The sequence below is a fragment of the Buteo buteo genome, chromosome 5, assembly GCF_964188355.1.
Source record: "Buteo buteo chromosome 5, bButBut1.hap1.1, whole genome shotgun sequence".
NCBI lineage: Eukaryota > Metazoa > Chordata > Aves > Accipitriformes > Accipitridae > Buteo > Buteo buteo.
Genome location: NC_134175.1, coordinates 997,893 through 1,025,422, shown reverse-complemented (window position 1 = coordinate 1,025,422; position 27,530 = coordinate 997,893).

Here is a 27,530-nt window from a genome sequence, read left to right as displayed (position 1 = left end):
GACATCGCTGCCCAGCCCGGGCTTCTCCTCCAGGAAGGCGGCTTGGGAAAAGACAGGAGCGGGTCAGGAAACGGCAGAACCGGTGAGCAAAGCACGAAATGGTGGGCAGCGGCACGGCGGGCGCTGGGCCGGGCGTGCCGTCGCATCTCGGCTGGGTTTGGCTGATGCTCTATTGCAGAGGCACCAGGCGAGCCTGGCTCTGCAAGGCAGCCCCGTGCTGGGGGCTGATCAATTCGTTTGCACTCTAATTCTCTTTCCTCTTCAGACAAGAGCACGTTTTAAAATCAAATATAACCTAGATTATTCAAATTTAATATAATCTGCTTCCAGACTTCAGAACCAGGTTGATGGCAATGTTTTTTCCCCCATGAGCTAATTTGCTTATTCCTAAAGGAAGCGATGCAAGATCTTGTTAACGGAGGTGTGCAGAGATTGTTTTAATTTGGACAAACAGGAAAGCTGTTGGGCAGTAATCTGAGCAATGGAAAAATTATTGGAGGCGTTATTAGAGACAGATAAATGCCATTAGCATAAATGGGGACAGGTAGGCAGGGTTTCTGATGCCCTAGTGATCACTGCCGGGGAAACAGGATTCTGTATCGGTCAGGACAGCGTCTTCTCATTATTTTATTGATCATTATGAACACAACCAGCAGAGTGGATGTGACTTCTTTGCACTTTAAATATTAAAACCTGCTGCGGAGGCTCACTGGGCCCTGGCCAGGCAGGGCAGGGACCCTCTGGAGGCAGCTGCCTGCAGCCCAGTGGGTTTATTGCCACAGGCAGGCGTTTCCTCCTGAACCTTCACAGTTAAAAAGGTTTTTTTAGAAGCTGCTAGCAGAAGCTGTTGGCAGCAGGTATTTAGACATCTCACTGGAAAGGCTTCTTGCAGAAGATGTGTAGGTTTAGGGGGAAAAGAAGTCCTATCACATTTTTGAATGCGTATTGCCGATGAGGAGTTTCATTGCGTTATCCTGGAAACTGCGTAAACCGAGAGAGCTAAAAAGAGAGAAATTGCTGCTGTAAGCTGAGGTGTTTTAACATGCAAATGTTGGCTTTTATTCCTAGCAATAGAACGGCTGGATTTTTAATTTTACACGGTATGTGCTCGGTTTGCTGTCTGTGCAGACATGGCAGTCCTACAGCTCTGACTGGGGTCTCCCCTATTTCAATTGCTGTGGAGCAGCTCTCAGATTTGTGATAATTTAATTAACCTGCCCTAGTCTGCCCTGTCTGCTGGAGCAGGGGAAAAGGATCCAGACATCTAGGGAGTTCCTTCTTTGCCTGAGCACATATATCTCCTATACAGAAGTCACAGAACAGCAATTACCCCACCTGGAGATCTCATTGTGGGTTTCTAAATTACGGATCGTTTTCATAGACATGTGTCAGCTGCTCAGGGTAAAGTAAGCAACCTATTAGATGGATGGTGTGTGGTCAGGTCTGAGCTGACCCTGCCTGCGTGGCTCCCGGGCATCGAAGCTCTGGGGGAAGCTGGGAGCCGGGGCTTGCCAGTCGTGCTTGCTGGAAGTACTGCGGCTCGTTACGTTTGATAGCCGGCTGAAAAACCAAGGTGCTCGCACAAGGGCAAAGGAATTTCGGAAGTTTAAAGGTAGGCTTCGACCCCCGCCGCTTGTCAGTGTGATGCTTCGTAGCTCTAAAAATAGAGCGTCTCCGACAGAGGAAAGATATTTTTGGAAAAGCTGGTTACTGCAGCCAATCTTGCGTCGTTACCGCAGCCCCTGCTCGGAGCCTTCCTTTAATTTCCTTCTGCACGGAGCTTTTTATGAAGTGCCAAGAAAGAGCTGGCGCATGCCCTTGCGAAGCGGCACCCCCCGGGCAAAGGGAGCCCGCTTCTCCCCACCATCCCGGGGGGTCGCACCCCACCCCAGCAGGGGTGAGGCTGGGGGTCTGCGTCCAGCCCCAAGTGACACATGGCTGGTTTGCAAGTCTTAACCAGCCCCCAGACCCTAAAGTATGGCTGGGGCTCTCAAACCTGGCCAAACATCCACCTGTGGCTCTGCCCGGGGGCTCGGAGAGCATGGCGAACTCACGCGGGGCAAAGAGAAGGGGAGTGCACGGGGGGGACGTGAAACGCGGTGTCCCCGCTCCCAGCTGGCTGGTCCCGCACAGAGGTACCCGCCCGTCAGAGGCAAACTAATGAGCTGCTTGTAATCAGGTCGTAGGGCTGGGAAGTGGTGGGAGCCCCAAGAGATGCAATTAGTTGTCACTTCACTCAACACGCTACAGTGAAGCCTGATTTGAACCATTAGAAAATCTGATCCCATGGGTCGTGCCCGTGCCTTGTAAGGAACTGAAGGGAATGCCCCTGGCAGTCTATTTACCAAAATCCCTGCTCCAAACATGCTTTGAGAGGGGCTTTAAATATAGGGAAGTGGGTAGAAATTATGAACTCCAGCTAGAAAACCACTCAGAGCGAGCAGGCGTGTGAGGTGTCATTTTATTTTTGTAAATGCAAAAAGAAAAATATACTCTCTTTGCTCCTGGGTCCCAGCAGACAGCTCACACCAGCTCCCCCACGTCTCCCTGCCAACAATGGAAACTGCCTCGGATGTCTCTTACACGCACTGAAATTAATACTGCTCTTCATTGGAAGTGGCGTATCCAACCACCCCCCAGAAGGTGAACATTAATATTCTGATTTTCAGTTGTTAGACCTGTGCTCTGACCTTAGAGCTGCAGGGACGGGGGAATGTGGGAGGAAAGCGCAGCTCGGGAGGTGAGGTACCCCAGCTCCATCCCTGCAGCGTCGGTGGAGGGAAACACCTCTGGTGAGGTCTGATCCTATCGGAAAGGTTGTGCCGTGACAGCTCCTGTGTCAGATCGCTGTCTCGGAGCGTTTTTCAATGTGAGAAAAGTGGAGATGAATCTTCATGGATGCAGCCTCATTATCTAAGTGACATTTAAGCGTAATTTATGCCAGATGTCTCACCACTTCTCTGGTAGGAAATTGTGTTGTTGGTTCCCCAGCTCTTGGCTTCTGCGGCAACTGTGTCAGAAATATTGAAATAAATCGATCTGACTTCAGTTCCCTGTGCATTTTTATTGCCGGTTTATCAACATGGGCAAGGCACTAAATGAGTTATGTTCGTGGGAGGAGGAGGAAGACGAAGGTGTGGTGGCCTGGCTGCCCGTGCCGTCACTAAAAAGGGGTTTGGGTGTCTTGGCAATTGCCGCTGCCCACGCTAGGGATCTGGCTGAATTCTCTGTACCTCGAGTTTTCCTTCTTTTCTTTTTTTAATCGCATCCTAATTAGGGAACCAGCAAAAGCTTTAAAAAAAAGAAAACAAACAAACAAAATTAATGAGTAGCGTCAGGGGAGGAAAAAAGCATTTTCTGGCCGGAGTCCTTGGCAGGGGTAGGAAATAGCTGCTCCTCTTGGAGAGCGTTTAGTCCGCTGCGAGCTGCCAGCTGAGGAAGTCAAGTGAAAACCAAGTGCCTGGAAGCTGAGTTCGCTGCAGCCTCCCTCTGCTTAGCTCATTTAGTGCCTCAGCCCTAGCAGTGGGTACTTGGATGTTTACTCCCAGGCTAAATTGCTTTTGGAGCTCCGACTCGTTTGTCAGTGAGAGAGAAAACAAGCTGTCGTTTGGACTAACAGCCTTCACAGCTCCTTCTCCCGGTCGGTTGTGCTCACGTCGAGGAGGCGCGCGGCGAGCATCCTCAGCCAAGGGCCAACGCCGTCCCCGTTGCGAGCGCCGCTCGGGATCCGCGATGGAGGCGGCTGGTGAGCAGGGGAGGATCTTGGCGTCTTGCTGCTGAAACCCTTCCGTAAAGACCCAGGCTGGCAGCCGGCCCCATGAGTTACAGTGGGACCGAGCATCCCCAGGGCCAGCTGCTGTGCCCCTGGGCAGCAGTTCCAGGAATCACCCGGAGCATCCTGCGGAAGCAGCCCGGGCTCCCTCCCCACTCCTTGGCAGCCGTGCTGCCCGGAGCTGTTCGGTGCCAGTATTTGCCAGTGTGGAGAGAAGGGCTCCTGGCACTGGCATCCACAAGAGGCTGACATGCTCGAAGCCACAAACTCTTGCCGGAAAAGTTTCACATGTCTGGGAAGCGTCAGAGTCTTGTCAAACCTCGGAGCTTCCCGGTTCCTCTGGGAGACTGGCTTGGCTCGTGGGCTTTGTTCAAAACAAACATCGCCAGGTGCTCACATGAATGAGGAGGCTGTCTGGTATAGATTGTGAGCTCAGTAAGAGTTGATAATTCTCCAGCATTTGTTTATATACGCAGCTGCTGCTTATATATGGCATTGGGTAGCAGCTCATGGTATAAACCTCCTTCGTTTGCACGTCCCCCTGCACAATTTGGGGGTCAGTTTTCTTACCCTTGTGTTTGATTCTTTCTGGCCAGTGTGTATTTTGGGGTTGAATTTTTTTGCTTGTTCTCGCTTTGGGATTTTTGGCTCCTTGGCCTCCTTTGCCTGCAGGGAACCAATCCATCCAAAAACTGAGTCTTGCCTCGCCTTTGAGCATCACCTGCTGCTGCAGGTAGCCGTGCCACTTGGCTGCAGCCGACTAAGTGTGACTGCATACAAGTAAAATACTGGTCCTAGCGGGTATTTCTGGAGTTCCCAGGGTCATTTTCTGTGGCTTTAAGCCTTTTATTGCAAAGGTTGTTGATAAGATGGGCCACTTCTGCAGCCGGTGCTCCCTTTACCTGTGGCAGCATTGCCTTTCCTCCCAAGCGCCGAGCAGCAAATGTTTTCCTTGTAGGCTGTGTGATAAACTCATTGCAGGGGAAAGATTCGTAAAACCTTACCTTTGTCCTCCAGGTTTGCTTCACAAAGGTAGCAGGAGGTAAGTCACCGATTTTCATTAACTCTGCCATATACTGGCCTGTGAAAGTCCTTGCTGCATGAAGAGCACTCCTTGTGCACACGTGTTCTTCCCCTTTTTTCACAGACTGTCCCAGCTCTAGAGAAATCGGCAAGTAGTTTCTTGTCTGTGGGGAAGTGATGCTAGATTGCTTTTTTAGCAATGCTCCTCAGTAGAACTTTCAGAATTTGCCCTAAAGTTTTGGGCAGGAAGAAGAATGTAGTTTTCTTGCTTTGGCCTGAAGTTAGGAACCCAAACGGAGACATTTAATGCCTCACAGGGATTATTAGAAACAAAAAAGCATTGGAAAGAAAGTGTGCCATAAATCCAAGCCTTTCTGTAAGCTCTAAATCTGTTACACGTTAGGCTGTAGTCTTCTAAAACAAAAGTGACTGCACCAAATAGAGACTGTTATTGTCTAAATATTTCTGCTGGGAAATGCTGCGTGAAGAGAAGACACAATAGCTGCCCTGACGCAGGATTTATTAGAGCAAGTTGGCACCAGCCTATTTGTAGGGAGCGGAATATGCTTGTAGAGATTATACCAGATTTACAGTGATTAATAATGGATTGGACATGGCAGACTTCAAAGGGTTTGGCTCCCTCGCAGTTTGGTGGTAGGTTGAGTTGAAATAAAATTGCAGATTTGCTCCTGTGGTTCAAACAAGTTTTTTTTCCTCGGAGAGCAAGGCTTTTGGCCAGACAGCATCAGCGAAGCCCCGCTCCTCATACCTTCACCCCCCGTTGGCTTCGTGCGGGCAGCACGGCCGATGCAGCGGCACACCGAGGTTGCCACCCAGCTCGGCACAGTTCCCTGCGGAGATCTGCTTGCCACCGCGGCTGAACCCGCTCCGGTGAGTGCCCGGCCGGCTCCTGCACCCCGGGAGATGCCCTGCTCTGGGGAAGGCACTGCATCTGCCAAAAATGGCCCAAGGTGCCCCCCCGGACCCTGCGGCTGCTGGGGAAGGTGAAGCCCTTGGTTATGGGAAGCGTTCTTCTCTGAGATGGAACGGGGAGCTCACCTACCAGGAGGATGAGCGGGGATTTTGTCATCAGTCGGAGGGATTAAGCGAGCCAGGAAATGTAGGACATCCCTCTCACTCGCAATGTCTGTGCGCACACAGACCTCGAGCTATTTTTAAAGACCTTCCAGCGTACGCTGTGGCTGTAACTTTTGGTATTAAATGCTTGAAATCTGCTCCTTGCAGCAGGAGCTCCCTGTCCCGCGTTGTCCGGAGGCTCCTGACCATGCAGAGGACAGCACAATAAAAGATCAAGACTTTCGAAACTAATAATAGTGTTATTAATTATGTGTTGTTATAAACATGCTCTCATTTGATCTTTGGCAGGCGATTTAGTGCTGTCCTGCGTGCAGCTGCGATTACGCTCTGCCCAACCGCATCACTTCTCTTTCCCCATCTGCTCGAGCACTCGGATGGATGCGCGTTAACGTAAGATCGCTCAGATGAGGTAGGAAAAGGCCAGGGTAAGCACGAGTTGCCGAGGAGCCTCAGTCGAATGTATTTCACAAGTAATAAATGCTTTGGCGTTAATCAAGCGTTATTGTGTGTTATAGTTGGGAGGCATCTTGAGCTAATGAAGACGTTTCCCCTCTATCTGCTGTTATCTGGGCGCCTGGAAGAACTGCGGAGGAGCTCTCATCCTGCTCCAGGCAGGGCTGATGGGATTTGCACCGGTCCCAGTTGCCATGGAGAAAGCGTTAGATGGCTTTAATACATCTCTGCGAATTTCTCCCCGGAGTTTTCCCATGACAAGCTGGACTGGAGGTAGCGTATAAGAAGCTATAATCTTCCAACTCTATGAAAAAATGATTGATGGAGCATGAGGGGCGTAAACAGCTTACTGGGGCTATGGCAGGACGTGGCGTGGTGGGCACCAGGAGGGACCCCAGCCCCACTCTGCCATCCCACTCCATGTGTCACCCTTGCCCCACGCTTCTCAGGGGGTCGCCCGGACATACCCCCCCGGAGCTTTGCTCCGTCCCTTGCGCGTGGGGTGGGATGCGGACTGCGGCCGTCGGACAGCCCGTGCCAGGCTGTGCTCACGCTCCCCTTCCTCGTTGCCAGTCCAGACGTGTCTCTTGTTACCCCTGCTTCTGTCAACAGAGCTGGGCTCCCCACCTTCTCATTAACATGCAATCACCAGGAATTAAAGGGAAGGAAATTAAACCTCTATTTGTTTTCGCATCAGTGTGTTCCCATTTAAAAATCCTAACGTTGACATTTGCCCGTTTGCTTTTTAAGTTGATGGAAATGTGCATGATTCATAAAAACAAAGGAAAAAATCATTTCCAGCTTGGTGTGCTAAGAAGCAAGTCATTCACCTGCCCAGATAGTCCGAATTTTCATTTTGGGGTTTTTTCCCCCCCCCAGGTTCATCAGTCTGCCTTGCCTTTAACCTAAAAGATTATTGGAGGTGACTGGAATGGAATCAAGTACGCGTGAGCTAGACGTTTTCAAGGAGAAAGGAGGCGGCAAGAAAATTAGGAGGAGCAGGGAGAGAAGGGCTGGCTGTCAAAACCCACGGCAGTTTCTGGAAACTTCAGGAACGAGACCCAGGACGGTGGGTTTGGGAGCCGGCTCTGGGGCCAGCCAGGGAGCTGGCACTCGTTTTGTCAGTGCCACCTTATTTTAGGATTTGTACGCCCCCTGCACCCCCGGTTGGTACTTCTAGCTGCTTTAGATTCTCTAAACATTTTCTCTTCAGCAGCTTATAGGCTTTTGAAATACGAAGTCCATCAATCTCCAGTTAATGTCACCTCCACAGCAGTTTCTGCTCCCAGGCAGCCTCCATTGGGGCCGGATTTGGTGAGCGGCTGCTGCCGTAGCCAAAAATCAGGTTACCTGGCTCCTTGTTGTCTCCTTCCTTTGTTTTCCAGGGGTTTCAGTGAAATCCCCTGCAAACTCAGCCGCTCCGCTGGAGGCTGCCCCGGAGCTCGGCTCGGAGGATGATTTCCCATGGAGTGCTGTGGAGAGGAGAGGTTGCACGGCGAAGCGTGTGCTTCAGCTGATACACCGGGGTTAAAAAGTAATTAATTAGCGAGTTTATGGTGTTTTCCCATCTGAAATTAAAACAAAAATTATGCAGAACATACAAGGTAATTAGGAAGCAGCAAGCTACAACACACCTTTAAACGAGAGCTTGAAAAAGCATGATGTTCGGCAGCAGATTTTTAATGTAGCAGCTAATAAAGGTTCGTGCCCTCGATCGCGTTCCTGGGAGCGTTCATCACACTTTGCCCTACCCTTACAGATCCAGGTAGGGCCCTAGCAACACCTGAATTCTTCGTATTCTCGCTGCTTATCCATGATCAGATTTCCCATTTAAAATCTATTAGCCAAGATGAGAAAATTGGTTCATATTTTATGTGCCTGGCTTAATTTTTTTTTTCCCTTGCATTTACAACTGGCCCCTGGTGTTTCATCCACCCCCTAATGATTTAGCTGTGCAAGATGTTCCACCAGTTTATTAGAGTGGAGTGCATGGAGGGGGTCATGCATATTAAATGTGAAGTTTTTACTACAGTCGGTTCAATGATCTGAAAGGAAAACTTTTTTTCCACCCCCCCCCTCATTTTTTTACTGTGTACCAGCTGCTGCTTTTGGCAGGGCAGTTTCTCAGCCAGCCGGCCCGGCAATGCTGATGCGCTTCCCGGGAGAAGCGATGCCCAGCAGGCAAAGGGCATCCCCTCCCTGCCCGCTGCGGGAAACAAACCTCTGCTGTGCGGGTCAGCATAACGAGGTACGTACGGACATATCGCCTTCCAGGAGATGAGGCGACTGGTTTTGGTTTTGCACGATTTTTCCTTTCAGCCAGGTCTGCAATGCTGGCAACAGAGGCGTTTACACGACGTGCCATTCCCCCGCCACTTGCTACCCTCACCGAAACCTGTCCGTGCAGAGGCTTGAGAGTTTTCCTCCTGGGTATCTTGTCTTTTGAGTTTCCAAAGGCTCCTCGTTTCTCCGCGGGAGGTGCAGGCTCATTTCAGGAGCCGTGAGCAAGGAAGCAGCTTCCCAGCCAACGGGGTGATGTGCGGGAACGGCCGGGCTCCTGCCCGTAGCCCTCGGATAACCGACGGCCGCCCCGGGAAGGTGGCCAGAGCTCATTGGCCATGCAGCAATATTTCCCCGTTTGGGAAACCCTGGCCTTCCTGCAGCCCCATCGATATTCGGCAGCCGCTCAAATTTCCGGTTGCGCTTTTGTCGCCTGTATCTGTCATCGCCTGCTTTTATCTGCTGGCCCGGAGAAAGTCTTTGGTTAGATGGGGGGTTGTTTTAAACTATTTTGCTTAGGTTAGCATGTGGGGGAACCAGTGTGTCCGGCACGGCTCTGCAGCCCCGACCCTGCTCCCAGCCGGGCAGGCTCTCGGCTGAGGGGTTTGTTCCAATGCTGCGAGCGCAGTCAGGGCTAATATATTCCTGAGATAAGGCCGGCTAATTAACATACAGCCAATTGCTGCTGCTCTGCTTTCCCAGTCCTTTTGCTTGTCAAGCCCAGAGTAGGATCGTAATTGGAAATTTTTAGGAACAGTGATTTTCTGTGAAATACCGCGTTTTCTCTTTCAGCGCCTGGGGCAGCTCGTGGTCCTGCCGTGGCCGATGGCTGCTGTTTGCTTCCCACCAGCACTGAAAATAGCGTGGGGGTCATGACTGGCAGCTGGTTTGGGCGATCAGCCATGGGATGGCTGCTTCCCCTCGGAGCCGACTGAGGCAGCAGCAGAAGGGAAAGGGGAGCAAACAGCCAAAAATACAGTCCAAGCATCTTCTGCTGCGGGACTTGCGGCACTGGACTTGTGGTCCACTGCCACAATGGCACTTGGGGGTCTCCTAAAAGAAGTTTCTGATTATTCTGGGCAGTAATTGCATCAGTTAAACAATTTTAAAGGAAGACCAATCTTTTTATCTATTTCCAGCCTTGTGCAGTTGAGTGCAGTGCCCCTCGCAAAAAGTCGGGGGGGGATTGGCATGAGAAATGGTGGCGACGCGAGCCGAGCCAAACAGGCGGCAGAAGAAAAATCATCCTCGCAAAAATGCCAGCATCAAGCCTGGCAGGGAGAGAAGGAGAAAGATGGTGTTTGAAGGAGGAAAACATAAAAGCCTCTGTGGGAATGGTACCTGCGCGGGAAATACTGCCCCAGACTGCAGTGTTGGGTGATGCCAGAGGTAATGACTCTTCTCTGCTTTATTAGCTTCACACGCACACTCTGGGTAATGACTGATCGTGTTTATACTGCTGTTTCTACAGTTTCCTCTGTATTTTCTGTTTCTGTTTGCTTTCTCCCTCACTTGCCCTTCTGCCTTTCTCCTTCTGCTGTTATCTGTTTTTTCCTTTGATTTTAGGCTGCTCCCTCCCAAAGAAGACAGGCGCATCTGGATTCCCCGCAGCAGCAGCCTTATCTCCTGCTCCCAGTGCAACCTTACTCCTCGGGCTCTCTCGTAAACTCGCCAAATCTGCTCTACCTGCAACTCCCAGTTATCCTTCCAGGTAATTAATTTCTTAAGGAGTTTGCCCAGGCTCGTGCTGCCTGGGTTTTGGGTGCGTTTTCCAAGGCTGCCCGGCCATACCGACCTTTGTGCTGCCTTTTGCTTGTCCCAGCACGCTTAACCTCCAGAAATAGCGAGGGGTCCCCGCGATGCACCCGCTCGGGTCGGGGGGGAGACTTTCTGTGATGAATTTCCTGCAGGCGAAGGCCTTTTCTTTCTATCCTGGAGCGTGTGGGTGGAAAGGATTGGAGAAATACAGTGAAATGCTGGTTTGCTCTCCCCTTTTCATGCCAGCGTGAGGGTTGGGACCGGGGCAGCGTGGCAAGGAGGAGGCAGGACCTTGGCGGGGGGGCAGCTGCCAAGGACAGTGGGTGCAGAGCAGGCACCGCTGGCGTGAGGGTGTGTGTGTTATTAGTTTGGTTCAGTGCCTGCAATCGATATGAGCTTGTTCGGGGTAATTTTTTTTGTGTCCTCGGAACAGTTTATTTGGTTTCTGAAGTGCTTGTTTTCTAGACTAATTTCTCAAGCCTTGTCCAAGCCTCTTGTCGTGTCTGCCTTAAGTGAATTTGAGGGCTATTTTCTAGTCGGCTTTGTCATCTCTATTTTATATTTTGGTTGGCTCTAAATTTACATTGAAGCGTAATTCTGGTTTGTTTTGCTGACTTGAGCATGAAAAGAAACACGTTATCATCATCTGGAACCCCCTACAAGGCATTCGTCTCTTGGGCAGCCTGCTGAGCTTCGTGGATTCTGCTTTCCTCACCCCAAGCCCTTCTCCCCTCATTTCTCTTCCCCTTTGTCGGGCTTGGGCAGTGCCTGGGGGTGCAGGGACACGGGGATGTGGGGCTGCTGTGTCCCCACAGCCGTGCCAGCCCTGCTGCCCCAAGCCCATCTAAAATCCCGCAGTAAATTAAAGGATGGCCCACAAGTGCTGGGGAGGGAAGAGAAAGCCTGATCTTTACAGGTGACATTTAAGCCTGCAGAAGGCCGATGCATTTTACCCACTGTCACATTTAAAAGGCACTGAATTCATTAAACTGTTGAATAAATCATGGGTTTGAAACTGTATTTATCCGGAGAAGAGCCACCGCTTTCCAGTCAAGAGCTCCTCCCGTTAGGACAAAAGCTTCCAGCTCAGGAGCGAACAATCCAGCGCTCTCCTCTCCTCTCCTGCGATGCCCGCAGCTGGTGCTCGGCTCCCACGCCGCCTTTCCCGTGGGGATGAGGAGCCGTGGCTTCGTGAGTGCGGGCTGACAGCACACCAAAGCGCTCGCGGTCCTCCTCCGGCGGTCACAAAGGGTTAAGTTGCTGAGACGGAGCTTGGTAAATCAGGCAGGAAAATAATCAGCTCCCAGTTGAAGTGAGGAGATGCTTGATATTTTACAGCTTCTTTCATACACTTTACAGAAACTAATGATTACACAAATAATACCTAGGGGATGATAACAGGCTATAAATAATTCAGGGTTCTCTGGCACGGAGCTGCTGTGTGCAGGTTTGAGGAGCGAACAGGCGACAGGTTGACTCCGGTCCTCCCGAAAGAGCCACGGGGGAACGGTGCCCTCTGACTATCTCAGCAGCATCCCTGCCATTTTCCCAGCCTTTCCAGACCGGCTCCGCTTTCCCCCCTTCGCTCCTGCGGCACCCACTCCCCTGGCCGCTGCGGTGGTTGTCGGTGATGCCCTTTGTCGATGGTGCCAGGAGCAGCCGAAGGTTTTCCGTGCGTGCTGGGACCATGCAACCGGCTCGCCAAGCCCATCGCCTTTGATGGAGATTTGTGCGTAAGCTGCTTTGACGTCTGCCTGACCTGAAGAAATGGATGTGTTTCTACACCTTGAGCCGAGCATCTCGGGAGAGCAAGTGCCTCCTGCTAGCCATGGGTCAGGGCCAGGCACGCATGGGGAAATGGCTCTGCCCATCTCGGCGTCCGCATTTTTCACAAGCATTTGAGTTTTTGAGAGCCATTGTGCAGAATTCCCCATCTGTGGATGTAGTAGTTTCAGTTTAACTCCGCTGCTAAATGTTTTGACAGCCTCTCTTCTTGCAGCCTAGCACAGCATGTCATGCTGTACCGTAACAGTCCCCTCGGCTCCCCGCCGTGGCACACCGGCACACCACGTGCTCCGTGCCGGCACACCGTGTGCTCCCCGCCGCCGACACGGGCTGCGCCGGGCGGCCGTGTCCCTCCTGGGGGAAACACTCCTGGATCAAACCCCAGAGATGGGAAAGGGGATGAGGGAGAAAGCCGCTCTGCAGCCGGCTGTCTCAAAGCAGGGGACGGCTGGCTGCCCCCAAAAGAACCCCAAATGTCAGGTCCCTCGGCTGCCCCACTGGTTATCTTAACATTTAGCCCATGAATGTCTTGCTGTCCTAATGAGAACATGACCAGAAAAGTTGGTGGCAGGACCCACAGCTCAATAAACCAAGAGAACAAAAACCTTCTCCGTCACGATTTGGAAATGGGGTTTTTTCTCAGCTCATTTCGCAGGGAGGAATTGATCTGTCTAATCTCTTATCTGTGACTATGAAATTGTATTTCCCTCTTAATAGGCCTACAAATGTTACAGATGAATCGTTTGGGAGACACGCTGCGAACGGCAGGAATACTAAAAAGGGACGTTAGATCTTGCTTTGGGTTGCGGAAACAGGCACACAGGAATGCCAGGGTCTGCATCGGCTTCGGCCCCGCTCCTCTGGGACCCGTCTCGAACCGCGACGTTTGCGCCTAATTCCTGCTTAAATGGGGCTGGGAGGGTCTCTAAGAAGCTGCGTTCGGTTTGGGCATCGCACAGCTGCCCCGTCCCCTCCTCGCCTTGTGCCTGCGTTGCAAAGGAAAAGAGGCAGCGGCAGACCTGACTCTTGCTCCGCTGGTCCCAGTTTCCCATGTGGAAAGGTACCGAAGCCTGGTTTTCCCACAGTGGGATGGCCACCAAGTGCCTCAGCCATTTAAGCTCCCCATGGGAGTGACAATTGCCACCTTCAAAGCGGCGGGGGGGGTCTCGATGCCTGCCCCGCCATCAGCGCTGCGGCTTTGCGCTCCGCAGCTCCGTCAGCCGGGTTTCTCCACAATTTCGCTCGCGAGTTCACAGGCGCTGGCTCTGCACTTCGATAATCGGGTTGCAAAAATGCGAGCTGACGCTGTCCTTTTAACCTACGCTCCCCGCCTCGCGCCCGGCGGGCTGTCTCGCTCGGCAGCGTCTCCAGCGTGGATGTGATGTGTGGATGTGAAGTGCCCCCAGCCCTGTCCACCCGCTCCCCTTCCATCCCCAGGAGAGGTTCCTGGGACCAAACATCCGAGGTGAAGCAAAGGTGCAAAACGTTCGCTCCAGCCTGGGAATCTGGGGCTGCAAGCGGCAATCCCAAACCACTGCTAAACGTTTTAGAACCAGGGAAAACGTCAGCCTCCCTCCCTCCCCCTTTGCTGCTTCCAGAAACTTGCACGGAAAAGGAAAAGCGCACAAGCCCCCGCGATGAAGCTGGTTGATGAAGGAATTTGGACTGGCCGAGGTGACGTTTTCAGGAGGAGATGGATGCTGCGCCCGTCCCCGTGCATCCCTCGAGCCTGCCTCGGTGATTGAGCCCTTTTGCAGGATGCTGCTCAGCAAAGCCCCCACCTCCGTCGGGGCACTCATCACCAAATCATCACAGTGTTTAAATAGATCGGATTAATCGCTTTATCATCCAAATACAGGTGGATAAATGCAGTCACTTAATACTCTGTTTAAGCAGCTGATTTTTAAAAAAAAAGCTAAATAATTGAGGGAATTACCGTAAAATGAGAAAACTTAACAGTTTACTTACTGCTTATTGTCAGAGCTGCCAGCCAAGAAAAGCCAGTAGATGCACACTCCTGCCCTGGCTCGGCGGTGCGGCAGGGACCTGGGGATGGTGGTGCCGCGTAGCCCCAGCTGTGGAAAACAGAAATGCAAAAAGTGGCATTCCTCTCTCTCCCTTTTAGCCACCAACAAAGTCTTTACAGTGATTGCTTCTGCTGGGGTAGCTGAGTGGTGGTATTGAAACAAAACCAAAAAGGTGAGGAAATAATTAAAAAAGCTGAGGCACCGTTATTTTCTCTAGATAGAAATACTTCTTTGGTAAAAGCGGTATCAATAAGCTCTCATTTCATCCCCGCCAGCCCATCTCTCTTCAGACAGCCCATCTGTTAATACAGATCTGGCAATGCTGTGCTTCATTCGTCTTGACCATGCCCAGGGCAGCTGAGCTGACTGGAAAGCATTTGGGTTTTCAGCCCCCAGTGTAGGCATTCATTTATCAGCTGTGGGCAAAGGCCTTTTTTTAACAGGTCTCTCTCTTTTTTCAGTGAGAAGAGGCAGCTCCTCCATGCCACGCGGTAGCAGGAGATGTGTCCTTACCAAGTTTTGCCACGCCAGCTCAGCGCAGGCAGATGGCAGCCGAGCCGTAGCCGATCCGGCGCAGAGGCTGCAGGGAAGCGAGGTGCGATGCCTTCTTCCCTTTTTCTTTTTTCTGTTTTCATATTCCGAGCACTTGTACCTCCGTTCTTGTCGTGCACATCTGCGGACGAAAGGCGGCCGGCTGTTTGCGGGCAGCTTTGCCGGCCGAGGAGGCTCACCTCTCGCCTGCTGTGCTGGAGATGTGGCGCTGGCTGCAAAACACGACCGGGAGCGACGGCAGGAGAGCGCTCGGTGCTGTCACCGATAAAAGCCCCGTTTCCTCGGCACGAGGGAACCACAGCCACCACCAAATGTCGGGGTTTACGCTGTTTGTATTAGCAGGGAGTGGGACAAAAAGCTGGAGAACCGCCTGCTGCAGGTGGTGAAACCCCGGTACTCCCCGCTTGGGCAGCGAGAAGGCGGAGGTACGGAAAGACATTTCACGATGGATGCCTGCCCAGGCTGTGGACTTTGTTGGCGCCGGTGAGAAGATGCTGAAGCCGAGGGTGCGGGTCCAGCACTGACTCCAGAAGCCCTTTGGTCTCCCCAAAACATAGCCATGGAGCAGGAAGGGGCTTCCAGAGCCACGGATGGGTCTCCAGCTCGGACCGCTGTGGCCAAGACTGAGCAGGCAAGTGTGAAAATACCTCTGTCGTGGGAAGAAATGAGCTTCGTCTCCTCGTGTTTTAATGCGGGAAATGTCACCTGCTCCTCCAGCTCCTCTCGTAAACAGAGAATTTATCTGTCGGCAAGCTAAACCAATATAAGTTGAATAATATTTGTTGATTAATGTAGTCGATGAATTTCATATTTTCTTTAAAATATTTGCTGCATATTTCCGTAAATTATTCATCCGGTTTATAAGGCAAAGCAAATATTTGTGAATAGATATGAATTATGTGATTTATAAAAATGAAATATTCATGAGTCATTTTCATTATTCACCTCGTCCTGGAATTGCTACATAAATCTGATCAAGTAAATAGATTTGGTGAAGCTCAGCCCGAATTTACAGATATCATGGAGCTTGCTGGCTCCCACACAGTAAACCAGAGTGATTTGGACCAAATGTTTGAATGGTGTGCTCGACTGCTGCTGCTCAGGCTGCTCGGTCCCACGGCTTCGAGGAGAGGCAGGGAAGGATGCAACGGCTGAGCTGGCAGCGTGCTCTACAGCACCCACTTCACGTGGGCAATCTGCTTTCCCCTGAATTTCAGCAGAGGCAAGGGCAAGAAGAGGAGACTAGCGTTTTCCTTCCTTGACAAGGACGCCGGCGCTGATGGGAGGTCATGCGGCACCGCAGGGAAGGATGCTGGTGAGAGGTGTTTCGACTCGGAGGGATGACCGCAGACACCAGGAGCATCGGCCGTGCAAAACGAGTGAAAAACTGGATAAAAAGCCTTGCGATTGGGCGGCTTTGAAGCTGGCACTTGCAGATGTCCTTTGCCAGCCTTCGGTGAGACCGGGGTCAGCGTGGCCACACAGTCGTGAGAAGTCCCCCCAGTTTCCCACGCATCCCTCCCTGCCTGTCCACCGTGCCCGCTCTCCCACCTGCTTGCTGCTGGGCTCCCATATGCGTGGATGCTGAGCTGCAGGAGGGAAGGTTTCACCCTCTGATCACTCCCACCGACTGCTGGGGAGCCCTCTCTTTCTGAGAGGTGGGCTGCTCTCCCACACGCATCCTCCAGAATGTCGTCTTTGTCCCCTATCTCTTAATTAAAAGCAATTTATTTTACCAACACAGAGGCGTTGCCCAAACCACCGAACGACGGGAGCAGCAAGAGAAGTGTCTCGTGAAGGACGTGCTTGAGCGAGGGGCATTTATCTCAGCGGCTGCTTTCCCAAAACAAAGCAATTTGTCACCTCCCCTGCCTCACCGCTTCTGCCTGGACACGCTCTGCAGCGGCAGCAGCCGCCCAGCCCTCGCCCTGCAGGAGGCGGCAGCGGTGCGGGGGACCGTGGTGCTCCAGCATCGTGCCGAAGCCGCATACGAGGGCTGCGCGATGGGTTATGGCTCCAGGGAAGGTCGCCGCAGCAGTGCATCGCTCCGGTTCCTCCTCCTCCTCTTCCTCCTCCTCCTGCTGCACTGCAAACGGTGCCGCTCGGGTAGAGGTGGGCAGAGCCGCACATCGGCTTCCCGGAGCCCCCAGGGCTGCGCTCCTCCCAGTTTGACCAGATGCTGGGTGAACTCCTGCTGTGGAGACCCAGCTCGAAATGATTGCAAAAGATATTTGTTGCTGCAGAAATAGATGAAAGTCTTGGTCAGTAGGACAAGGGCAGCTCGGAGAGGAGCTGGGGGTGAGGCCAGTTGTATCTACTGTGCCGCGGGCTGGGAGAATAGAAATACTACAAGGTGGCACTGTTGCAGGTGGGAGAGTGAAGCAAAGCCCAGCTACAATGCAATGGCCTACAAACCTTGGTGCCAGGAAATGAGGACGAGTCTGGACAACGCTGACAGCAGAGCTGGGACTCCAAGGGAGAGACCCCGGGACAGCGGGGGACAGCGGGACCCCCGGCCACAGGTGCCTCGCAGGGACAGGGTGAGTCTGGGAACAAACCTGGTGCCAGTCTTGGTGTTAAAAATGAAAAAAAGAAAATCCCATGTTAAATACTCAGTTAAGCAGATGCTTAACTTTTAGGACGTGAGTAATGCCTCCAACTATGCTGGGACTGTGGGTCTGCTTAAAGTTATGCGCACGCTAAGTGCTGCTTGGACTGGTGCCACCCAGCGCTCGCTGCTGCTCAGTAATGAACTTGGCTTTTTTGTAAGCTGCAAAATGAGCACTCAGAAATTCAGCTTTGGGGACCTTCCTGTTTTCTGAAGTGTTAAAGTGCTTTCTTTTTAAATAGCAAGCTTCCATTTAGAAAATAGACTGTTCCACAGATAGCATTATACATCTTCTGCCACCGGTGTGTTTTGCTCAACACCGCGCAGGGACATCACAAAAACCATGTGCTTAGCCAAGTGGAATTGCTGACTCTATTACCCTGGTCAAAGAAAACTGTCTGTCTTCATCCTCCCCCTTATCCATCAGGAAAGGGGCTGGTGGTTCAGCACTGTTATGTACTGCACATCCCAGATCTGCAGCTGGAACCGATCAAGCTGAATTAAGTGGAAACTCTTTGGGGATGCAGAACCCGAGGCCGTGGCTCCTCTCCGAGTGTTGAAGAGGTGGGATCGACCCGCGGGATTATTTAAATCTACGGGAGGGAGGACGGGCAGCGTGGACCCCCCGCAGCCCTCACCCACGTTCCCGCATGGAGGTCGCAGCCATCAAAGCCGGAGGCAGTGGGGCAGGCTGCTGTTTTAATGGCACCCCAAAAAAGAGGGAGCTGTGGCTGCAGGTAGCGATTGCTCCTCACCCTTGTGCATGGCGGGGGCAGCCGAAGGACCGAATCCCCCCAGCAAGGGGTGGGCGTGCGGGCACCCCCGGGCACTGGGGACCCCCAGGCAGCGGGGCCGGCAGCTGCACCAAGGAAGCACAAAAGGGGCTTTGGGTCCCATTCAGCTCCCGCCGCGCTGCCGACTACCGCCGTGTTTTCTTGCAGCCCCTCTCCCAAAGGTCACATTGCTGCCCGCAAGGCAGAAGCAGCGATGTTATATTCTGGCCGAGGCAGTTCCTGAGTTTTCACACTAAACTCCAGACTCGTTCAACCGTGGGATGGCATTTTTCCCCTTGCCGGCTCTGGAATAGCCACAGAGAAGCCATTTATCAGCACCGTGTGTGCATCCAATCTCCGGGGCTCTCTGCTTCGCCTCCTGTTATCGGCCATCTCCACAGCACTTAATGAAGCAGCTATTTTGAGGCGATGGCTTAATGAATTTGAAAAGTTTTTGACCCTTTTATTGCAACATCTCAAATATCAGGTATCTGGAAAATAGTTTTAATGTTGCATAGACCATTATGAGCCAATGTATTTATTCTAGATGTTCGGCTCTGAGATGTTTCGCAGAGCTTTAGGACAGCAGCCAGCAAACCGGAGTAGTGTGAGATTCAGCGGGTAGGGGTTTTCCTCAGAGAGATGTCTCCATTTAATGCTCCTTTCCCATATACCTTCTCTCCCATGCCTAGCAAGCACATCGCTGTGTTGCGAGGCTGGAGGTTAAAGCAGACTCGCGGTCGCTGCAGGCAGAGCTGGCGTCGGCTTTGCTGTCCCGCCGAGGCTGGCCGTCCGGCAGCACGGCTGGCGCGGAGGAGCTACCTGCCTGCCGCGTCCTTGCCAAGGGGCTTGCTCCAAAGCATAAAGAAATCAAGTCGCGCTGGTGGGGGGACCCCAAACAGCAAGCAGGTGTCACCCATGGGTGCCTTCCCCCTTAGAAAACAGGCTGTGATGTTGAGGTGGGTTAAGACCAGGGTAAGGCAGCAGCAGGCGGTAGCTAGTTGGTCTGCAGATCTCGCCCGGGCACAATTCACGCCGGCACAGCGGCACCTCCAGCCCCTGGGAGGGCAGGTCATGCTGGCCACGGGGCACCGAGAAACAAAGCCTCTTTTTTTCCAGAATATCAGTGTTTCCATAAATACGCCTTTCCCATCAGAGGGCACGGCGGGCTGCTAAGCTGCTTAATAGCTGCCAGCTGCAGACGCGGGCGATGCGGCAGTGCCGGCAGCGGGAGAGGCGGCTCGCCAGCAGCGGCAGCTCCGATGGCGAGCTGGGCTTGCCGGCAGCATCTCCCCGGGCAGCATCCCCACCGGGGTCTGGCTATGCCTGGGTCTGCTTCTGAGCCCCTTCAAACCCTTTGCTGCAGCTGTCTTGCTCTGAAGACCGTGTTCCCACAAAACGAGCTCGTTGTTGGGAAGCCCTCCTCTGAGCAAGGGTGTTTCTGCAGGGTTTGAGGCGCAAAGCCCTGGGAAAACGCTCCTGCCAAAAACAGAGCAGATCCTCCTGTATCTGCCTACTTGGCCTATGTGCCTCGCGGTGTGCTGGGCAAGGGCTGGACCGCGCGATGCCTGTGTCCCGCTGCATCCCCATCACCCTCTGTGTCCCGGATTGGGCCGGGAGTGCCCTGTGGGCACCTCTCCCTCCCAGACTCGGGCTTTCGAGGGATGTCGAGCCAACCTTTGCAGGTGGGTTAAAACCACGCGGGTTTTCCCGAAGCAGGAGCGAGGAGATGCGGGGAGGCACCGCTGCTGCAGCAGGGCCACTGAAGGAGGGGATGGAGCTGGAACCCCCCCAGGTTGGGAGAGGCTGCCGTGCTTTGGCTCCAGCTCCGTAATGATACATGGGTTTAGTAACGGAGAGAAATTGCACCCTCAGGTCAGTGCAGCTAGAAACACACCTGCCAATATCAGCCCATGTTTGTTGATTTTTTTTCTTCCTGGTTCTACATGGTCTCGATAAAATGAAGCGCAGCACGCAGGTGAGGGATCTGAACTCAGATGGCAAACTTTGTAGCTGGTTTGGATAATACAGAATTTTACACAGGGAAGCCAAGAGTTTGGTGACTTAGGACCGAAGCTTTCAAGGGCAAGGCAGTAAATCGTCCCTTGTTCACAGCCCTGCTCCAGAGGGACTCGGGCTGCGTCCAAAGTGCATCGCTGCGCCGGGGTCGGGGGATGCTCACTGAATTATTGCAAGCGTGTCTCAATAAATACAGGATCCCGGCTCCCCAGAGACACACTACGGGCGGCGTGCGGACCCCTTGCCCGGGCTCACACACTCGGGGGAGGCCCAGCCACCTTCCCAGGTGCCGCAGCCCATCTTCCCATGCCGCTGGCTCCCTCCTTGCCCCCAGCAGGGAGGGAAGCACAAAAAGCAGCTGCCGCAGCCTCCCATCTCAGGGCTTTCTCTTTTCAAGTTTCTTCTTTTCCCATCTGCTTTGTCACAAGACTTTTGTTCCTTAGTCATTTATTTTGTAAAAGAAAACCAAGATAAAAATCTGCCGTCCTCTGAGGGACGTTAATTGCTGCCACTTCAGAGCATACAAGGTTGGTAATTGTATTTTTTGCCCAGTAGCTGATGGACTTGGAAGCCGTTTTTAACCTTGGAAAGGAAGGGAGAGGCATGCCATCTCCCAGGTAAACCAGGTACTTGGCTTCAAGCACTGAGAAAATGCCTGTGGTGTCCCTGACAGCAGGAAATCCCACGGCAAGGGCTGAGCCTGGTGAAATTAAAGCCCCAAAGCAGCCCTTGGAGGAGCGTGGCTTCTTCCCCCCTTCCCCTGCAGAAACGCTTCATGCAAATCCTCCTCGCTGCCTCCTCGTGCAGGACAGTGTGTTTGTCAGCACCGGGCAATAAATGCAGCCAAAGCCATTGTTAGCTCGTGGCAATATCAACTAGAATTTTAAGGTCTGTTAAATATGATTTAAATATTTTTTTACTCATTAGCAATAATTTAGAATGATTCTCTTTTTTTCGGCAACTTTGAGTATGATTGTAATAGCTTTGTAATTTGGGGCTCTATCATTAAAATTAATGATATCCTAATGCTCTATGTGCACTAGAAAAGTCTGATCAGTTTTTTCCCCTTTATATATCATTACTAATAGAACATTTTAATGGCTGTAATTTCCAGCGCTGTAGATGGAAACCTAAAAATAGGAAGAAAGCCTATTTCATCACGCCATGCCAGCCCCTAAATAATTCAATTACATAGACTGGAATATCTGAAGCTGGGTGTGTTCCCAGCTGCAGATAACCAAAAGTACTTGATATTACTTTTAGAGCAGGGCTGGTTATTATAAGGTCTTGCCCTCCAGTCCCTGTCAGTCCTCCACCAGGGCTGCCGGTGTGCGGCCGCCGTCTGCAGAGCCGCAGCAGCGGCTTCCCATCCCTGAGCCGGGGGCTGGAGGTGGTGCCGGGCAGATCCTGCAACGGGGCAGCAACGTGGCTCCAGAGATTCAGCCTGACTTGTAGTAAGTCCAAACCATCCGTTGCCAGAAGGCAGTGCCCGCAGACAGTGTCGATGAAGGCTCCTTTGCAAATATCTTGGGCTCCTTACTGAAACTGTCCCGCAAGTGGCCCTTGTTGTGTTTTCCCTGCAAGCGAAGTCTGTCTCTCCCAGCTCTGCTCTGCCGTGGGGAAGGGTGAGAGCATCACCGCAACTGAAGCCTGAAGCTCGCCTAAAACCATGCTAAGCACCTGGTTTATTACTCCCCACGGTCTTTCTCCTGCTATAGGTACTTCTAAAGCCTTTCATCATCCTACATACTCCTACGTACAGCTAACTCGTTTCGCATCTTTGCCTTCCAGAGTTTATCAGATGTATTTCTGCTATTTATTGGTTCACGCTTTGCCTCCACCAGCAAGAGTTCACAATTAAGTTCTCACTCTGGGGTTTGGGTTTTTTACATCGGTCTGGTTTTTTGCCTAAGACAGTGAGAGACTGTTCTCGTGCGCTCACGTAGAGAGCTGGTATCTCCCTTTGGTGGCCAGACCCACGTGGTGGGCGGGAGGGGAAGGACATCGCGGGTCGCCTTCCAGCCTACGTGTTTTGTCACCTCAGTAACACACCATTTTGCTCCAGATCCGCTGTGTCGCTGCCGGTCCCTTGCGAGCAGAGCAGAGCAAAGCGTGGGCTCACCGAGGCTGCAGTGCAGGTGGTCACCGCAGCTGCCGGTGGCTGCCCGTCTCGCCAGCCTCACCCGCATCACGGTTCTGTGGGCATCACGTCGGCACCCGGCAGCAAGCACTGCTGGGGAAAAAGAAAGAGAGGTCCAGAAGTTACCTACAGAGGAAAGAAAAGCAACTTTTATATGTCTTTATTAACAGTTCAGAAATGAAATGTAGAAGCAAAGGATGCAGCTGGACCCGTAGCAGCGCAGTACCACAGCTCCAGCCACTTAGCCACAACCACTGGAGATATTGGATTGTTTGCATTTAGGCATGACACAAAAGGCCAATATAATTAATGCAGGCATGGCTCACAGCTCGGGAGCCTCTCCAGAATCCCCGGTGCCTTGGGCAGCCGGCTGCACTTTGCCTCTTATGCCATTGCTTCCCAGGGCACCTCTCGCTGCCCGAGTTTGCAGACCCGCTCCCAGGGCAGCCCCTGCCTGCGCTCTGGGTTTGCAGGGGTTTTCACTTGGCTCTGAGCAAACCAGGCACAGGCGTATTGTCTGCTGCTTGTTAAATACAATGGTGAGATTTTATCTTTTTTTTTTTCTTTTTTCTAGGCTTGCATTGCCTATGCGCTCCATCCTGCTACAGCCATGTGAGCAGCCCCAGGCCAGGGAGGACTGTGCCAAGACCAAGGTTAGATGCTCACCTTTATGTCGAATATTTGTTTTACAAGAACTGCCTGGTCTGAGCTTTTCAGCAGTTCCCCCCCAGGTGCCATAACCCTAACATCACCTTGTACCACTGCGTAGGGAGGGCCAGTTGGCCTCCAGAGGGGAACGGGGAAGCACTGAGACTTGCTCTCCTGTGCCAGTGGTGAGCTCTCACTGACGGAGGGATGTCAAAGATAATTATTCAGCAGGATGGACCCAGCTCCCCCCTCAAACCCAGCAGACTGTGAAAGCTAAGCCCACTCCACAGCTGCAGGTACCTAGGCACAGCCAGCCTTGTAATGCTACTGGCAATTAAAAACCGCCTTTTTGTCTGTTCTGTAGGTCTCCTTAGGCTCAAAGACCATTTACTGCCTAATAAGGAGAGCTTTTCTATTTTGGCATTTCTTTTCCCATGGTATTATCAGTGCTCAGGAGAAAAAGCCAAAGCAACGGAGAAAATTAGCGCAGCCACAAGGTATTGGGCTCAGAGCAGGAATGAGCGTGGGAGCATCCCCGGTCTGTGCTGCGGGAGCTCAGGCTGGGTGATGGAAGGGGACGCACCTGCAAATGCCACGCGCTGGGCGAGAGCGCATTAACCCCCAGCCCGCCGTTAGGGCACAGCGCTTCCCTCGTCCATTAGGCAGATGAGATTCACAGGGGTCAAAGCCTCGCCCGAGAAACGAGCGTGGAGAGACAAGCCGGAGACAATTAGGGAAATGGTCAGAAATTGCAAAATTAGAGATGAAAACCCTCCGTGTGTGCATCGGCACGAGGCGGCTGAAGCGAGAAGCGGAGCTGACCCCGGGCTGGGTGAGCGTACGCTCCTGGGCAGGCAAGCCAGCCCTGCACCATGTTTCCAAGGCTGTTTCCAACCCAAACCTCGTGCCTTCTTGGGCTTTGCCGTCCTCCTCCCGCAGGGAGCTGTGGGCACAGCCCGGCTACAAGCTTTTCCCACGTGCTCAGGGGCCCTTGCAAGCCTGCGGCAGCATCAGCAGGAGAGCCTGCATCCCCTACGAGAGCTGCCCTGCTGCCCGTGGGGTCACAGCGTCCCCCGTTCAGCCCTTCCCAGGCTGGAAAGCTACAGCCAATTTATGCGAAATGCTGTCGGATGGAGCTCAGAGGGCTGTTAAATTGATTCGGCTGTTCTCAGGTAGCCACGTCAGAAGGAAAAGAGGCTCTGCCGAGAAAGAAAAGTCCAGGGAGGTTGGGGAAAATTGCATTTATTTTCAGGTGGGACACGAGTGAGGGCAGCTGGCAGTGGCCTCAGCCTGACAGCATTGCCTCAGGTCTCCAAAGCAGTGTTTATTTACCACAGGATGAGGCGTTCAATGTAAGTTATTCTGAGGATCTAATACTGGCTAGCTGCTAGCTGTGTGTTCAGGAAAGAAAGAAAACACTTTTATTCCGCCTCGTCTTTGGGTTCCCAGTGCGGTGATGCTGTAGCGCCAGTCCGTGTTTTGGTGTGCCTTTCATGTTAAAGTTTGGGTGCCAAAGGGAATTACGTGGTTGCCTGAAGAGCAGCAGCGAGCTGTAGAATAATACATCAACTTCAAATTGGCAAGAGCAGGCTGAGTAAAACAAGGTGCCGTTCCTTCCAAGGCGCTGATTTACAATGCATCAGCCCTGACCCCGCCGGCACTTTCCCCGCAAAAAGAAGCGATTATCTGCTGCCAGCCCTCCACTGAAACACGGCGCGAGGAATTTCAGCTGCAATATTCTGTATTTCAATTACTCGCTACAAGTGCCTTGCCCGAATTCCTAAATGCTTGAGGACATGTTTTGCTATAAAGCCGCCGGCACTCATCCAGCCCCACGCGCTCAGCCTTGCCCTGACGCGGGCAGGAGCCGGCAGAAGGGCTGCGGGCACCCGGCTCTTCGGGGGGATGAGAGGCTGGAAGGGTCGGCTGCTCTGCTCCCAGCAGGTTCTTGCATTGCTCCTTTCCCCCTCGGAGGCGAGACGCTAAGTCAGTGAGCAGAAGGCCTTCCACCCTCTGCAGCAGTTCAGAAAACCACACTATTTAAATGTTTGGATTTGTTGTTCCCAACCTATTGCTGCATTAAAAGATAATGAATGTACTGATGATACAGCTTTTAAAGGTACAGGTACCTGAAAACACCAGGCTTTTCTCCTTTCACCATTTGAATGACACAGCTCTGAAAAAGTGCCACTCTGGCTGTTGGAGAGGAAGGGTTTCTTCTTTGTTCTGGTCACATTAGGTTATCCTGGTGCTTCTTGCCTGCCTGCCCTCGTGTCGGCTGCGCTCCTCCCCGCAGCACCCGGCCGTCCCCAGGCTGCTGCTGTCTCCGTTGCTCCGTGGCAAGGTCACAGGCTGCAATCGCAGCGCTGGCAGGAACCCGAAGCTGGGTCTCTTTGAGGTGTCGTAAGAGACTCGGTCATTCAGTTCACACCGATTTGCAAGAGTGCCTGCCTTCCCGCTTGGAAAAGTGCAAAACAATCTTTTGGCAAAAGTAAACTGGGTCCACGGGATTAAAAAAAAAACTGTGAAAAAGAAATTGCTGGCCTAATTCCCAAGGAGCAACGTCGATTCTTTCGGCGCTGGGGGCTGCAGATGTTTCCACCGAGGAGCCGGGATGCCCTGCTCCCTCCCCGGGTGCTGCCCCCATGTCTCCCCCGGGCAGCGGCTCATCCCATCTCCGTGCCGCCCTGCCTATGGCTGGCAGCTGTTGGAGAGGGAATTACCCTCTGCCCTTCCACCGGCGTGTAGGAAAAGGGCTTTGTAGCAGCCACGTTCCTCTGTGGTTTATAAAGGGGTTGACATGCACATTTCTGAAAGCAGGTCCTAGAGCGCTTTGCAATATTGTCCTTGTGTGCAAGGATCGATGTTTTCTTAGAAGGTAAGGATTCGTCATCGTGCTTTTCCCCCTCCTTTTGGCAGCGGGAGGTTTTCCTGCCCAGCACGGGGGGAGTGTGGGGAAGAGCACGTGGAATGGTGGTGTGGCCCTGCTATGCTCCATGTGTGCTGTGAACAACCATGGGACGGTCGAGCTGTGAATATAATACCTTCCTCCAGCGATATATTCGGCATCTGTGTTCAAAATTGATACACTTTTCTATCTTAAAAATACTAATCGGTTTTTATCGGTGGCATCAGACTTCCCTGTGTGAGTACTGCTCCACTATCAGCCATACGCGTGTTACGGTGTGGTAAAAGATATCCGAACACATTCAAAGCTGTATTTTGCTCTTTGGAAACCCAATTCCCAGGGGGTTGTTCCAAGGCCGGTTTGTGGGTCCGCATCTGCATGCTGGGAGCACAGCCCCGAGCCGCAGCCCCGTGGAACCTGCCACCGCAGGCGCTGTGACACGAATCCAGCTGCAGATCACTCTGCATGATTAGGCTCCGTCTAATTGCGCCCTGTTTCCTGTAATGCACCCCGGTTCTCAGCCGACAGTCTTTGAAGGAGATTCCCAAGTGCAGGAGAAGGAGATAGCTGTGACCTGCAAGCAGCAGTCTCCAAGCCTGTAACGCTCACTGTAACTCTCCGAAACTTCTTTTCTCACAACCTGAGAAAGTGCTCAGGGCAGCTATTAAAGTGTAATCAATCAGTGTCAAATAAAAGTCATCAGAATATGACTAAGACTCTGATTGCCTGTAACCAAGATAATTAGACGGTGAGGATTTTCTTTCTTTCCCCTTTCTGCAAGGAGGCTAAAAGCCTCCAAAATTGGAGCTAATATCCTGTCTCTGGAGCGAGGTGAGTTCACATTTGACCTATTGTTCAAATAAAAATTCTCCTCAAATCCAGCCCAACCTGGTGACGGCAATCATGGCAGGGGCTTCAGCACAGACCTATCCGAAGAACACTAAGGAAAACATAATCCCTGAAATTTGTTTCCACTTAGTATGCGTGATCGGGCAGATTTCAAGGGTGATGGGGCAGCAGAGAAGGTCTTTGCTTCACTCATTAATCACCGCCGTGCGAGCAGCCTTCATCCCAGCATAGGTGAGCATCACGCTGGAAGGATTTGCTAAATAAAGCCACGCGTGCCTCGACGGCAAGGCGAGGGAGGGGGAGAGAAACTGTGGGTTGAGGTGGGAGGCAGGGGACGTGCCGCAGGCAGATCCCTCTCCCCGTGGCCCCAGCATCCCAGCGTCTCCCATCGGGAAGGCTCAGCCCTGGGACGAGCCGGGGGTATGGCCGCTGCCTCCGGGCTGGGACACCGAGCCTGGCGCTGCTCCCCTGGGGCTCAGACTGAAGGGCTTTCCCTCTGTTTTCTGCAAAAAGACCTCGCTAGGAAGCAGAGGAGGAGCCTTTACACGCGACCCCGCGGTGCTGCCAGGCTCCGGCGCACCCACACGGTGCCGGCGCTGCTGTCCCGGTTGGTTCCAGCCTGGGCGTCGTGAGCCTCCCGTGTCAAAGCGGTCTTCTTCGCGTCTCCAATAACGCCGTAGCGATTTCCTCAGGCTGCGTTTCTATACTCCCTGTCACCGCTTATCTGTCTCCTCTCGCTCTCCAAATCCTCTTTCCATTTATATTGCCTTTAATGAAGTGCTGCCGTCCCACAGTGCCGCCGCACCTTCACCCGTCCGGCACTGCCCGCGTACCGGC